Source organism: Tamandua tetradactyla, chromosome 5 (assembly GCF_023851605.1).
Source record: "Tamandua tetradactyla isolate mTamTet1 chromosome 5, mTamTet1.pri, whole genome shotgun sequence".
Classification (NCBI taxonomy): Eukaryota; Metazoa; Chordata; class Mammalia; order Pilosa; family Myrmecophagidae; genus Tamandua; species Tamandua tetradactyla.
The window spans coordinates 51,417,644-51,431,048 of NC_135331.1; the positions used below are offsets into that span (position 1 = coordinate 51,417,644).

The 13,405-nt window shown below is 41.3% G+C and overlaps 1 pseudogene; it reads left to right on the forward strand.

Moving 5' to 3' along the window:
* The first annotated feature begins 2,587 nt into the window (after nucleotides 1-2,587).
* On the forward strand, nucleotides 2,588-5,210 carry LOC143683096 (integrin beta-1-binding protein 1 pseudogene; annotated as a pseudogene).
* The last annotated feature ends 8,195 nt before the right edge of the window (nucleotides 5,211-13,405 follow it).

Sequence of the window (13,405 nt, forward strand, 5' to 3'; positions counted from 1 at the left end):
AATATTATATTATATATTTGATGAAAATTCCAAGTGCAATTCTTCAATTCATCAAAAATTCAATGATACTGATAAAAGCTTATTTTGAGGAAAAAATGCCAGGATTAATTCATTTCACAATAGGTGACCTACAGGTTTAACATTTTTGATGTCAGTGCCACCTCAATTGTCTGATTACTACTTGTAGGAGTTTTTCTTCCTACCATTGAAATACATTTTCATAGTCATTAAATGTACTTGCAAATAATATACAGTCAGAGAAAAAATATTTTACAAAACTTTATGACTAATCTTTTGTGCTGAATCTTTATTACTGCGACTCCAATACATCATCTCTAAAAGTGAAAACAAATTGTCAGAAGATCAGGTATAAGAAACATAAACGAAACTTGATTTATTTGTTCTACATATCAATACATTGGAACTTTATCCCTGACAATTATTCAATGCCATCATCTTTTTTAAAACTCTTTTCCTCCTTTTAGTTCTCTTAATTTTTAGGTGTTTTGAATTTCTGTTAAAAAATTTTATAAGTTTCTGAAAAATTGTCTCTTGTTATTTTATACTCTCCTTCACATCTCTGGAATAGAGAGGTCTACCTTTTGAAATGTACAACTTTGCACAATTTTATTTATATCTTATATTTACAGAGATGCATTTCAATATCCTTTTACTATTCTCCATTTCTTGTATAGCTGTGTCTTACTTTAAAACAGGGTCAATTAACAGACCTTTTATTTGAGTGTTTAGGCCAATTATATTTTGAAACATTATTTATATACTATTTTCATTTTAAGTCATATAATTTGAAATTCTGGTTCTTCTTTTGGCTCTTATTTGGTTAATTTAATATTTAATTTTATTCCATATGTTGGATTTCTTAACCACGCTTCCTTGCATTATAGTTTAGTGTTTTCTATAGGTGATAAAATCAACATCCTTAAATTATTTTCATATTATTTTTATCATTATAATTGCTTCTAGGCACCCAAAACGGTACATAAGAACACTCCAGGGTTCGTTGACAAACAGAATCTTTGAAGAAGTACAATAAAAGGCCAAACTATCTTTCTCATAACTCCAGGAAATAGTTTAATTGTTGCAGTAACTGGGTGAATCCTGAATCAAAAAAATGCAACATAAAACTGATGGCCCAAGCTTGCCTCTCACCAGCCTCTCCCTGCCAGGGAGTGGCGCGGATATGAGCACTTACTGCCGGCCCCTCACTCTGTTTTGGGGGGGCAGAGCATACCCTGTGCTCCTCCTGGAGCCCTAGTCCCTGTTAGCCTGCGTCCCTGGCTTGTCCTCGCCTTGGTCTCCTGGGCTCCTGTTCCCCAGCAGCCCCGCCATCTCCTGTCCACGGGGCTCCCTTATGCACCCCATGGCTTCCCCATGCACACAGCGTCCCCACCTCGCCCAGCACCTGACCTTCGGGCCAGGAGCAGGGGTAGTTCTCGTCTCTGCCGGGAATTCTATGGGCCCCCAGCGGGAGGGGAGGGGGCCTTCAGCAGAGGACTGAGCAGCCATCCTCCAGCCTGGCCTCGGGGGTGTGGGCTCCCAGCGGGCTGGGGCTGCCCCGGTGTCCCTTGGATGTTAGGAGGAGCCTGGGCCCCGAGCCCGCCCAGCCCCCCCGGAGCCACCCGCCGTCTCTCCCCTCTGCGGGGAGCAGTCCCCAGGCCGGGCTCTTCCAGCCTTCCCTTCTCACTCCCAGGCCATTCTAAGTGCTTGTGCACAGATGTCTGCTTGGCCTTTTCCGGACCCTAGAGGACTCGGTCATCTTTCCATTTCAGGATTGGGACATTGAATCAGGAGAGCTTGGCTCCCCGGGGGACCCTTCTGTCCGGGGCTTGGAGTGGGGGCGCTGCTAGCCGAGTCTCTGGGTCTCCAGCTCCAGGCCAGGGGAAGCCACAAGGGTCTTTGCCTGCTCCCCATTTCTCTTGGGGGGCCTGCAGGCCGGCCCGCAATGGCGCACACTCCTCCCAGGGGCTGGTCTCTGAGGGCGGAACCGGCCTGGGGCCGCCGGCCACCGTGTGGCCCTGACCTCCCCGGCAGCAGCGGGCCAGGTCCCGCCTGGGGCAGGGGCTGCTCTGCCTACTGGCTCACAGCGCGGGAACACGGACCCTCGCCCCCCACGCGGCCTCGCTCACCTCCAGGGACCCAGCCCGCGCTGGCCGGACCTGGGAAAACCAGGCGCCGGGTGGAAACCGCTGCCGGCGAGCCAGGACGCGTTCCTGCTGGGAAAGCTTTTCATTTCCCCGGACCGCGTGTCACCTTAGCGCCCGGGCTTCCCATCCCGCCTCAGCTTTTACCCCGCGTAGGTCCCTGTTTTTAACTAGCTGGAGTCAGCCTGGCGCCTAGGGCTCCCTGAGGACGAATGAAGGCGGCCTCCAGCCTCCTGTCCCGCTGTTTGGGGCCTCCATGAGGCCGCCGAGGTTTTGGGCGCAATCGCAGGGGAGAGCAGACGCAGGGGGCCTCGCTCACCCTCTCGTCTTCTGTCTTCGGGGGCGGCGCTGGCAGCTGCAGCCATGGGGTCTGAGGACCACAGCACCCACAACCCGAGCTGTAAAATCTTGATGTTCAACCCAACATGGAAGAATTTAAGGACTTCACAAATACGTCGCCTCCATTGAGTCCCAGGGGAGCGCACAGGGCCGGCCTGCGCGAGGTGAGTGGGCTTGGGGGCTTTGTATGGCTGGGCACCAATTTCTGCCACGTGCTCCCTGTATTGGGCCAGGCTCCGGGGGCAGTGGTGCCCAGGAGGTGGTGATGTTTGCACCTATACCTCTCCCTGAACACCTTCCTTTCTGAGATAGTAATGTTCCCACAAAGTAAATTCAGTCAGAGGCCAAGCAGACTGTAGGTTCTAGAACCAGGAGGAGCCAGGAGGGCCCTGTTGGGAAGGTTGCAATCAAATGACACCACTAAAGGGGAGCTTCCAAGATGGGCAGAGCTGGTGAGCAGGAGATGGGGTGCCGGGCATGAGGCAGGGACGGGCTGGGTGGGAGGGCCAAGGCGGGAGCTAGGCTTTGCTGAGTTTGAAGTTTCCTTGGGTAATTCTGAGCAGACATGATCTGATTTACAGTTCAGGAAAGTTCCCTTTAGCTGTGCGGAGTGGACGACCATACACTAGGGCCCTATAGGCTCTGTCCTCACCATCTCAAATTCTTAATAATGCCTGAACAAGTTTCACAGCTTCTTTGTGCTCAGTGCCCTGGGAATTCTGCAGCCTGTCCTGCCTGCAGAGTGGACAGGGGAAGCTGGGAGACCAGGCAGAGCCAAAGGAGTCTTGCCGAGTATGAGGACCCAGCCAGTTCTCAGGTTTCTGTCCTTAGCAGCAGCTGGATGCATGGACAGGGATTCCCTAACTGTCAGAGCAGGGGAGGTGGGTGTGGAGCAGGGGAGCTGGGGCGGGGGTGGGGTGGGTAGGGGATGCAGGGAAGATGGTTGATTTGGACAAGCAGATTGTGGTTGGCACAACAAGGAAGAGCTCAGACACAGCTTCAGGGTAAGTCTCCTTTCTGCCTTTTGACCCCTGTCCGTCTGTCAGGTAAATGTCTGACTGTCAGCCTGATGCTCACACTCTTGTGTGCCCTATGAGCTCACCTACCCCTGGCACCATGAACTCACCAGTATACTCAGGTCCAAGTGGTGAGAAAATGACGAAAGGCCTACTATGAAAGAAAGAGGTCTTGTTTGAGATTGATTGTAGCAGACAAATAAAGTTACCTTGCCCCTTTTTCCCTCTACAGAGGCTGGAAAACAGCTCAATTCCTCTGGCTTCATGCTGACAAAAACTCATTTATTTGTACTATGGGGCCAGCGATGACAGTAATCAATTCTTCTTTCCTTTTGCCACATGCCCAGAATTTACCCGTTCACTTTTTTGGCCTCTACTGTCATAGCTAATGCTGGAAGTGGGGTTGTTGCTTAACATCCCCAACTCCTTGATATTCAATCTTGTTCCTTCAAGTGCTACTCCTGCCAAAGCAATGCAGACCTAGTCACCTGGCCCTGAGTCCTTATTAACCTGTTCTCTGACTGGAATGCTGACCCATTTGCTGCCACAGCCACAGCTTTTTCCATTGCCTTCACCCTGGCTAAATGTGCACATTTGCTGTTAAAGTGATCATAGGAGAAGTATTTTTGATATTCACAAAAGACACCCATCGCTCAAATGATAATGACTTCATCCATTATTTTACTGAGTCCACAGATATTTACTGAAGGTCAAATGTGGATGATGAAACGTATTAATTGTCATAGATATGACTGTGGAAGAAAGACAAAAATTCCTATTCTAGGCATTTATGTTCTAGTGGATAGCAAGTAAATATAATAACTAATGGAAGTATGAAGTATTTTAGATGGGGCATTAGAACTGAAAGGGCTGCCCTGGGTGCCAGCTGCCAAAGTGGACCCCTCTGATCCAAACCAAAAGTGGCACCACAGATGGGATGGCAGTTGTGAGACACATCATTTTTCCAAAAGGAATTGATCATGTCAGAAAAAAAGGAAGCTACCTATGTAGGCTGCTTTCTGTGGGACTTTGGAAGACAATAAAATAGCATTCATTTCTATAGGGAGCTTCTTTGGATCAAGCTATGGTGAAATATGTTTAGAAAGGCAAAAAACGACACAATAGTAGCCTTTCCAAAGTAGTGAAATCAGTACTAAGAGCAAGTCTGTAGATTCCTGCCTTGGGGGACTGTCCCAATCCAGCACTGCAGCGCCAGCCTCTATACAGACTCCACTAAAAGCTCAGGACAAAGCAATGCTCATTCAGAAAGCTGTGCAGGATTTTGATGAAATGTGTTGGTACCATTGAGAAACTGAAGGTCTCTGAGGGAAAAAGTCTTGAAGGGCCACTAGACCTGAAAAATTACATAGATGTTGCCCAGCAAGATGGAAAGTTGCCTTTTGTTCCTGTGGTGGAAGAATTTATTATGGAGTTTCCAAGTGGTATAAAAGTATCAACATCAGACCAGTGTGCTGTTCTGCATAGGCATGCTCTGTATTTAATCATCTGAATGGTGTGCTGTGATGATAGTCTGGGGCCGGGGAAAATCCTACTGGATCTGAAAACCACAGGGACAAGCAATGAAGAATACAGCGTATGGGCTTATCAGTGCAACCGCCTGGAACAAGCACAAGCCATGTGTAAAGTTTTATCCACTGCTTTTGACGCTGTGTTGTCATCTGAGAAATCATGAATTTTGCAATCAAGTAGAAGTTGACTTCATTTGGAAGAAAACTCAGATGTTTTCTAAATAGTTCTGTTTTCCATCTGCAATATTGAACTAGTACGGAAATTTGAAGTAATCCCTTGTTTTTGATTTTCTGAAGAAACATATAAAATATTGATCATTTTTTTATATTAAAATGTGTCTTAACTCCACTGAAGTTGATTTGCATTCTCTGATTAAAAAAGAAAACTTCATTTGTCATTCTAAAGGAAATGAGTTTAAGAGCTAGATGTTATAAAAGTGGACTTAATGGATAATAAACATTGAGAACTTGTCTCAGCAGGGTTTAAATAGTCTTTTATGCAGCCAACTTTGCATTGATGTAGTATTTAGAGCTGTAGTGAGTCAGAAAGCCTGGACTTCAGACCTGGGTTCCTGCTGTTTAGGAACGGTGACACTGCCAACTTCAGACACAAAAAATAAATTTTTAAGTGTGTTGTCAAGATCATATGCTAACAGACCACAATTTGCATATTACTGCTTATGCTAAAAGAAGCTAGTATTTAAAGAACTTCAAGTATAATATGCTAGAGTATTTTTTTAAACAAGGACTATCTTAATACACATCATTTTAAAGATTAAAAAAAATGAAACCATATCATATTTAAAGTATTTTTTCCATTCAAATAACTAATTAACCAGAAGAGTAAACTTATTAAACATATTCTAATTATAAATAACAGCATTAAGGACAGTGAAAATAAGAATTGATTTGGGTTGTACAATATATGCAGTTGCACTGCAAGTAGACCAAAGTAATCCAGTGAATGAATTGAATATCACACATCTCAAATAGCATTCCAAGTTGCATATAATGTTATCCACCCCTTAACAGATAATGCCATATAACTATTAGTCTGTACACATATTTCTGATCCACCTTCCTTTGAAATAATTGAAAATGGCATGCAAAATCCCGGAATTTTAAAGCTGAAGTTCATGAAATATAAACTTTAAATATAAATAGATGGCTACAATGTTAAAAAACAGTATTTTAGATAGGGGCAAATGCCAAGGATAAACATAAATAAAACAATGAGTAGGGATGGATAATAGTCAATTAGAATATCAATCAAGAATGGGATCATTGAGAAGATGATATTGGAAATAAGACCTGGAGAAAGGAAATGAGGTCAGGGAGATTTGGGGAGAAAGTATCACAGGACAAAGACACTTTTCCCTGTTAAAGGGCTCAGGCAGAAAATCACTTAGCATGATTGAATCAGTGACATAGGCTGAGTTGTGCCCCCAAAAATGTATGTTAAAATCCCAACACTGAGTCATGTGAATGTACTTTATTTGGAAATAAGGCCATTGAAAATGGCAGTATTAAGGTAAAGCAAACATGGATCCCAGTGGAACTGGATTCAAAATGACTGCAATCTGCCTAAGAAGGAAATATGGATACATAGGGAGACACAGGGTAAAGGCTATATGAAGACACAGGAAGAGATTGATGTTATGCTACCACAAGCCAATGAGTACTCAGGATTGCCAGTAGCTGCCATGATCTAGGAAGAAGCAAGAAAGGAACCATTCTTATAGCCTTCAGGGTGAACACATCCTTGCTGGTGCCTTGGCTTCAGACATGTCGTCTCCAAAGTTGTGAGACAATAAGTCACTGCCGTCTTTAGCCACCCAGTTACAACTCGGTATGGAAGCTCTAGGAAACTAATCAAAACAACAAAATGACCAGTGGCAGTACAGCAGATTGGGCAAGGTGATGTGGTATAGGGAATGACGTCAAGGAGGCCACATCATGGAAGTCCTGTAATCCGTAATAAATATGCACGCCATTCCTCTAACTGTGGTTGAAAGTTCTGTCTTGAGAGGAATAATGGCATGTCAGGTGCTCTGTTGACACATAAGAAAGGAATAAATGGGTAATGACAAAGCAGGTATAGAGAAAAGAAGCTATTTCAGTAATGCAGGTAAGATGATGGCATATTTCTCGGTAACATGTATGTGCATGAAGGTTACTCTGCTCTCTCCAGAACTGGGATCATGGATTTATGCTGGGAGTGCTGGTCAGCTCTGTGCCAAACCACTGAAGAGTGGGGGCATGGCTAGTATGGGCAACAACAGATCCCATCATATTTAAGTGGCCTTCTTCTTTTTCTTGATTTGGCACTCACCCTGTTGTTGCAGTCCTTCAGCTATTTTCTGAAGCTTTTATAAGACGTTTATGCCAGTTATTTCTGGTTGTTATAGCTTCTTTAGGGAGTCTGAGCCCTGAAGTATCTCTCTCTGCGGACTTGATTGGGGGATGATTCTCTTCATCCTTTGAGTTAAGAAATCTTTTTTTCATAATTTTCTTTTTGCTCTTTGCTCTACATTTTTGGAAACTTCCAAACTAGGTCCACCAAAGATCAATTCTTAACATACAGTTAAGATGTGTGCAATTTGAAATCTGCCCTATCTTATTAAAAGCAAAAGACCATGCCAGAGACCAGAGTTCAATTCCTGGAGCCCCCATGGGGAGGAAAAAAAAAGGACCATAAAAATATTATTCGCATTGTGGGGGGGTTGGTGATGAGTGGTAGAGGTTTTACAAAGGAAGAATGGCAGATAATAAATAATTACTGAAGCTAGGTGATGTGTACCTTGGTATATGATGGACTATTTTCTACATATTCAAAATTCTCCATAATAAAAAGTAAAGAACAAAAATCAAAACAAAAGAACTAGATTGGATAACAGACACTGTTAGTGGGTTGAAGAGTTCTGCTATTTAGTGTGTTTATGAAAACAAGTAATAAAGAGAGAGAGAAAGAGAAGAGGAGGGGAGAAAAGGATTTCCTAGACAGATATTGGTTGCTTCCCAGAATCAGTGGAATTCTGGAAGACTTGGCTTAGCAAAATGTAGATGCCAAGGAGACTCAAGGCTCGGTAGCTGGAGTCACAGTATGGACTTCAAGAAATTTTCTAAAAAAGCTGCTCCTTTGCCAGGCCTCTGAACTGGTTAATTCCCAGGTTGTATTAAAGAAATTTAATACCACCATCTAGTGGTTCTTTAGTATACCTATCTGTGGTTGCAATTTTTTTTTTTTTACTGCTTTTCTAGTCAATTTACTATTATCTAAATTTTGTCTTTTATATATTCTTCAAATTAAAAAAAAATCCTAATTTTTTTGTGGGGGAAAGTCAGATTTATTTAGGCGTAATTTAAACACAGTAAAATTCACTGAAACATTATTATGTTTTTTAAAGCAGTTTTATTCACACACCATACAATCCATCCAGTGTGTACAAACAATGTCTTTCAGTATAATCACAAAGTTATGCTTTCATCACCATAATCAATTTTATAATATTTCCATTGCTCCAAAAAGAAAAACTCCTTAAATAGAGGTATTATTAACACTTAGTATTGGTATAGTATCTTCATTACAACTGATGGAAGAATATTAAAATAGTACTGTTAACTAGACATCATAGTTTGCATTAAGGGTATTTTTTCCGCATACCCACTTTATTATTAATACCTTGTAATAGTGACATATTTGTTCTAGTTCATGGAAGAACATTTGTATAATTGTACTATTAACCACATTCATTTATTTCCTTTTCTTGCCTAATTGCTCTGAGCTTTTACTTCTAAGACAATGCTGAATATCAGTGATAACAGTGAGCATCCTTGTCTTGTTCCTTGTCTTAGAGGAAAAGCTTTCAGTCTTTTGCCATTGAGTATAATGTTTGCTGTTGCAATAGAGGATAAGAGAGACAAAAAGAAAAAAGATGTGACATATAAAAACCAAAGGACAAAATGACTGATATAAGTCTTGCCTTTACAGTAATAGCACAAATGTTAATGGATTAAACTTCCCAATCAAAAGACAGATAGGCAGAAGGGATTTAAAAAAAAAAGTGTGATCCAACTATAGATTGTTTACAAGAGATTCACCTTAGACGCAAAGATAGAAATAGGTTGGATGTGAAAGGATGAAAAAAAATTCCATACCAATAGTGACCCAAAAAGAGTTGGGGTAGTTCTATGAATAGCAGACATTATAGATTATAAATCAAAAGCTGTTATAAGAGACAAAGAAGGACACTATATATTACTAAAAGGGAGAATCAACCAAAAAGAAATAGCAATCATAAATATTTATGTATCTAACCATGGTGTCCCAAAATACATGAGACAAACAGTGGCAAAAGTGAAGAGAGAAATAAGCACCTTTACAATAATTGAGATTTCAATTCACCACTCTCATTAATAGATATAACATATTGACAGAAGAGCAATCAAGAAACAGAGAACTTGAATAACCTGATATGTGAACTAGACCTAACAGACATATTCATAACAATACATCCTCAAACAGCAGACTACACAGTCTTCCCAAGTGCATGTGGATCATTTTCCAGGATAGACCACATGCTGGGTCACAAAAAAGCCTCAATAAATTTTGAGAAGATTGAAATTATATAAAGCATCTACTCTGATCATAATGGAATGAAGTTGGGACTCAACAGGTGAAGACCTTGAAAATTCACACATATATGGAAGTTAAATAATATACTCTTAAACAGCCAATGGGTCAAAAAAATTGCAAGGGAAATCAGTAACTATCTTGGGACAAATGAAAATGAGAACACAATAGATCAAAACTATTGGAATATAGCAAAGACAATGCTGAGAGGGAATTTTATAGCCATAAACTCTTACATTAAAAAATGAGAAAAAGCTAAAATCAAAGACCCATCTGCACACCTGGAAGAAATAGTAAAAGAACAGCAAAATAATCCCAAAGCTAGCAGATGAAAAGATTAGAGCATAAATAAATGAAATTGAAAATTAAAAAAAAACAATAGAGAGACTTAACCAAACCAAAAGTTGGTTCTTTGAAAAGATCAATAAAATTGACAAGGCTTTAGCTAGACTAACAAAGAAAATAATGCCAATAACCTGAAATGAAAGGGAGGACATTAGTACTGACCCCACAGAAATAGGCTCATAATGGTATACTATTAACAACTGTATGCCAACAAATTAGATAATCTAGATGAAATGGACAAATGCCTAGAAACACACAAATGACTGACACTGATGTAGAAGAAATAGAAGATCTCAACAGATCAATTACAAATAAGGAGATTGAAGCAGTCATCACATACCTCCCATCAAAGAAAAGCCCAGGTCCAGGTGGCCTCACAAGTGAATTCTGCCAAACATTACAAGAAGAATCAATACCATTCCTGCTCAAACTCGTCTAAAAAATTGAAGAGAAGGGAACACTACCTAGCTCATTCTGTGATGTCAAAATCACCCAAATACCAAAGCCAGGTAAAAATATGGCAGAAAAAAAGAAAACTACAGACCAATTTCTTTTAGAAATTTTCAACAAAACACTTACAAATTGAATCCAACAACACATTAAAAGAATTATACATCAAGATGAAGTGGGTTTTATTCCAGGCATGCAATCATGGTTCAAGACCAAAGAAATTAATGTATTATGAGTTTTGACAAATTCATCATCATGCTACCCCCACCACAATAAAGATAAGAAGCAGTTTCATTTCTTTAAAAAATTCTCTTATGCCCATTTGAAATCATCCTCCCCACCTAGTCCCTGGCAACCACTGATCTGTTTTTACTCTCTATGGTTTTGCTTTTTCCCAAATGGCATGCAAGTGGATTCATCCAGTATGAGTCTGGCTTATTCCAGTATAATGCCCTGAGATTCACTATGCTGTTACCTGTATCAGTAGTTCCTCCTTCATGCTGTTGCCAGATTTGCCTTTCAGGTTCCTGGTTGCACCATGAGAAAGAATTCAAGGGCACAGCCCAAAGAGGAAGCAGATAGAAAATTTATTGGCAATACATGTGAGAGGACATGTGGGCACTCTTGCAAAGAGAGAGGTAAGAAAGGCAAGAGGCAATAGGCTGTGGAGGGCCATTTACTTTTATAGGTTAGCTTTGCTTGCTCCCCCTCCCCCTTCCTTGTTCTGGGCTTTCTCTTCCCCTCCCAGTTCTCTCCAGGGTGGTGCCTGGTGGTAGATAGTGCATTTGGGTGTGTCAGCTAACTCCACCCTTCTCCATAGATGACTCACTCAGGTGGGGGTCATTTCACTCCCAGATGCTGTTTATTGTTGTTCTCAGTGATATTTTTCTCCTTCAGGCCTGACCTCTTCTGGGAATTTGCCTTTTGCTTAACTAGCCGCTACCCTAATTTTAACCCTGCATCAATACCTGCCTCTTTTTAGTTTTTTTCTGAACAGTGTTCCATTATATGACTACCAGAGTGTGTTTATCCATTTGCCACTTGAAAGACATTTGGATTGTTTCCAGTTGTTGGTGAATATGCATAAAGACACCATAAACATTTGTGTACAAATTTGCATGTTTTTGTGTAAAAATAAGTTTTAATTTCTCTTGTGTTAATACCTAGCAGTGAAATTGTGGATCATTTGAAAAGGAACTACCAAAATATTTTCTAAAGCGATCATATTTTAAATTCCCACCAGCAAAATTTTTCTCTGCTTATGGCCTATGTATTAGTCAGGGTTTTCTAGAGAAATACAATGGACTAGAGATATTTGTAAATATGAAATTTTATAAGAATTCTCTCACACAAGTAGGACTACACAAGTTCAAATTCTGTAAGGTCAGTTGTAGGCTGGAAACTCCAATGAAGGTCCTCAATAAATTGTTCAGGAGAAGCTGGCTGACTAAAGTTGAGATGAAAGTTCTCTCTTCTGTTGGTTGAAATCACTTCTCCTTTTAAGGCCTTCACTGACTGAATGAGTGTGGAGATGCAGGGCCCAGGATTTCCCTCCAGGTCATTTCACTTAGCTGCCTACAGGACCTAGACAGACATTAAAGTCGTTAAACCTCCTGGGGTGGGGGGAAGAAAGTACAAACAAGGCGTTGAGACTCCCCTCCCTTGATCACTGTTGATGGCAACCCCCGTATCAGGAGACCCTGCTGAAATTCTGTTCTCAGGTCCTTATCCTAAACCCTTCTGAGCACTTCCATCCCCCCCATCTCCTCCCCACCTCCATCCATTTTTGAAGCACCGACCTTCATTTTCCATGGCCAGCCATCACTGTGGAAGATCCTCTCTTGTTCATAAGTCCTAATTAGAATTCATGTCTAACTCTGCCTAGCATGTTCTTTCGTCTTTGGATAGCCCTGACCCAAGCCTTACAAGAGCTGGGTTGGATCAGTGAGACAGCTTTCATGTTTGAAGACAACCTCCATAGTTGACTATTGATGTAACCAGCCAGTAAGAAATCAACTTACTGCTGATTTCAGTGTACAGAATGTTCTCACAGTAACAATCAGGCCAGTGCTTATTTAAACCAAACAAATGGATGAGTGCAATAATAGTTGCCTACCCAGAAGAAGATTTCTGAAGACAAGAGATTAAATCAGAGACAGCTGCTGTTTTCTTGTTTCTTGTTCTGTCTGTAAGCGGAAGCAGGTGAGTGCACTGGCTTTGCACAATAACAAAGATTATATAGACCCCCTGATGCAATTGCCCCCTCCCCCTGCTCACCCATCCCCCATTGGCTGGGAGTTGTGGGTTTACAGTCTTACCGTGGAAGTGAATCCAATTAGGAAGAGACACAACCCTCCCTTAGAAAGGTCCGAGGTTACAGTTACAGACCCTTTGTGGACATGGATTCAGGGAAATGAACTGGCCTAGAGGAATGCAAAACTAAACTTGTGCTTATCAGGACTTAAACAAGGAACCAGCATATGGGAAGTTGGGCAAGCAGATCTGAGTCATTTTGCTTCCGGAGAAGAGGCCATTTTCCCTATTTCCCTCATGGACACCATCACCTGGCCAGGTTGAGACATGAACCTAACCATCACAGCCTCCTATTCTGTTTTCCGTGATTACCATAGATTGACTCTTTTATTTTTTTCTTCTTTCATTTTCTGGAATTTCAGAAGTTTGAAAAAATGACACCAAAGTGTTTTTAGTAGCATAGTATATAAAACTATTTGTATTTGCCTGATTTGTGAATTTTATCTCCCTCGTTCTCTATTAGTGTTTTTTATTTCAAATATGTTCCATGTGTTTTAGAAATTGACATATGTCCTTTTGATGCAAAAACCTCCCCAATTTATTTGTTTCCTTTTTAAAGTGTACTAATGTATATGACTTTAAGAATAAAGACAGAGTACCTGATGCTTTATTAAATCA